The 2549-nt window shown below is 40.7% G+C and overlaps 1 long non-coding RNA gene across 1 annotated transcript; it reads left to right on the forward strand.

Annotated features, from left to right (window-relative positions):
* The first annotated feature begins 1032 nt into the window (after positions 1-1032).
* On the forward strand, positions 1033-2283 carry LOC121041054 (uncharacterized). Its single transcript, XR_005795544.1, has 2 exons — positions 1033-1197; positions 2096-2283. It is a non-coding gene; the product is annotated as an uncharacterized LOC121041054 (long non-coding RNA).
* The last annotated feature ends 266 nt before the right edge of the window (positions 2284-2549 follow it).

Consider the following 2549-nt stretch of genomic DNA (forward strand, 5'->3'; position numbering starts at 1 on the left):
CAGGGGAGGGGCAGAGCCTGACACACAAACTGTGAGATCATGACCTGAGGCAAAACCAAGAGTGGGACGCCCAACCAACTGAGCTACCCAGGCACCCCACTAATATATATTTTTTAAATACTTATTTAGAAGCTATTTTTTGGGCAACATAAGTCACAGATGATTGGATTCTAAAAATAATAAGTTCCAATACATTTCAGAATTCAGAGGCTCTTTGAGATTCTCTCATCTACGTATGTCTTCATTTTAGAACAAGGCCAGAATGTTTGACTGTCGTGATGCCCACAAAGCATGCAACTGAGGGAGTCTGAACTTGAACTCAGTTCACTTCACTCATGAGTTTATGACATCCTTCACTAGATCAATTGACTGACTCAGTAGTATGAAGGAGTCAATGACACAACCCACCCAGCATGAGGTCTTTTGAACAGGGTAAAAATGTAAATTCTACATTTCTCAAGTGGTTTTGGTTTTCCCAATAATGGTCCATATTTTGAAAACACACACACATAAACACATGCCTCCATGCATGGGTATACACATGCACACACACACACACACACTCATATATGCAGATACCCTCTATCAGGAGCATTTGAAATGTTTCATATAAAGAAATAAAAATAAACTCTTAACGCAGGGTAGATCTGCTTATTTTATAGACTCAGTGAATAATATTTCTTCCAGTTTTTGGATTGCATTTGGGAGGGGAGGGCAGTAGTTACTGAACAATTCCTAACTTGTAGAAATGCTTTTTTTGGGGCGCCTGGGTGGCGCAGTCGGTTAAGCGTCCGACTTCAGCCAGGTCACGATCTCGCGGTCCGTGAGTTCGAGCCCCGCGTCGGGCTCTGGGCTGATGGCTCAGAGCCTGGAGCCTGTTTCCGATTCTGTGTCTCCCTCTCTCTCTGCCCCTCCTCCGTTCATGCTCTGTTTCTCTCTGTCCCCCAAAAATAAATAAACGTTGAAAAAAAAAAAAAGAAATGCTTTTTTTTTTTTTTTTTTTAAATCTAGCATCTGTCAAATTTTTTTGTAATTTGGCAGATCCTGTATCTGGACATGACAAATTTCAGCTGGAAAAATATGCTGTGAAAAATCTTTCAGATGCCACATCACAACTGGGGCCTCTGTTAAAGCCAAAAGTGCAGCTGGACCATATTATTACATAGCTATTTTATTTGCATTCCTGACCCATAAGGAGTAAGTGGATTTCCATCTGGTATATTATATCATTCTTCTTCTACGATGAGAGTGAACAGTTTTTTTTTTTAAAGTTATACTAACAGCATAGCTGAATTAACTATATCGGTCAAATTATTTGAAACAGTATTATTCTTTATTAAGCTAGCAAAGAACTATAAAACCAACTAGGTCTCAGTGAAAAATAATTAATATGCAAATATGATCATAGTTAAAAAAAAACTTGCAGTAAAAGTGAGACCGAAAAAATATTAAATATATTTCATTTAACATGCTTTTAAAAGAATGCATCTTTTTAAATGTTTATTTATTTATTGTGAAAGAGCGAGAGCAAGCACGAGAAAGGCGGAAAGAGAGAGGAAGAATCCCAAGCAGACTCCGTACTGTCAGTGCAGAGCCTGACACAGGGCTAGATCCCACCAATCGTGAGATCATGACCTTGGCTGAAATTAAGACTTGGACGCTTAACTGATGGACCCACCCAAGTGCCCCAGGACACTTGATTTTAAAGAATGCCACATGACTGAGAGAGAGAACTGGTGTCAGGGCAATGGGGCTGGCTGGACAGATGCCACAGCAGTATCCTGGGCAGGACAGAGCAGGCACTTGGCAAGCAGACCCAGATTGTCACAATTCATGCAGGAGGAGGTATGGGACCTCCAGGGGAAGTCGTTAACTTTCATGCCATGCTGGCTATACTCTATATCCCATCTCTGTCCTGACCTGTGCCCCAGGGGACTGACCTCCCTGGACTTCATGACAGTGCTTCTTTGGTCTCTGGCTTCCACTGGGTCTGACAAACTAGTCATTTGCAAGGCAGGGGGGCAGAATTGATTCTCCTCACCCACTTCCTCATCACCTGTAATTGCGTCAGTGACTGTGTTTCTCTTTCTTGCAGCCTTATCCAGTGACTTCAGCCCCTCAAGGCTACAGATTTCCCTGCATTTTGGTAATACCAGTCCCTTCCCCCTTCTCTCAAGGGATGACCATTGTTTATAATAACTGTTGCCTCCTGGGTGATCAGCCATTCTGTCTAGTTTCTTTACAGCCTGACCACACACTTTCATTAAAATTTTTTCAATTCAATACTTTGTGCTGTTTCTGCTCAAACCCTAACTAATATAAAGTAATAATAATAGCTACTAAGTATTATGATACGCTAAATATTGTGTGAGGAAGTGAAAATGACCTATAAAAGCTCATAATAATCATCTGAGTCTGACATGTATTATCTAAAGATAAATATTATTTGCAGATAAGTATTAGAGAAATTGAATGACTTCCCCAAGGTCATGCATCTTAAGTGAGTGAATGATTCAAGCTCTGATTTTCTGACTCTGGAGCTTAGTTTC

This window comes from Herpailurus yagouaroundi, unplaced genomic scaffold (genome assembly GCF_014898765.1).
Source record: "Herpailurus yagouaroundi ecotype Mexico unplaced genomic scaffold, PumYag 182, whole genome shotgun sequence".
Classification (NCBI taxonomy): domain Eukaryota; kingdom Metazoa; phylum Chordata; class Mammalia; order Carnivora; family Felidae; genus Herpailurus; species Herpailurus yagouaroundi.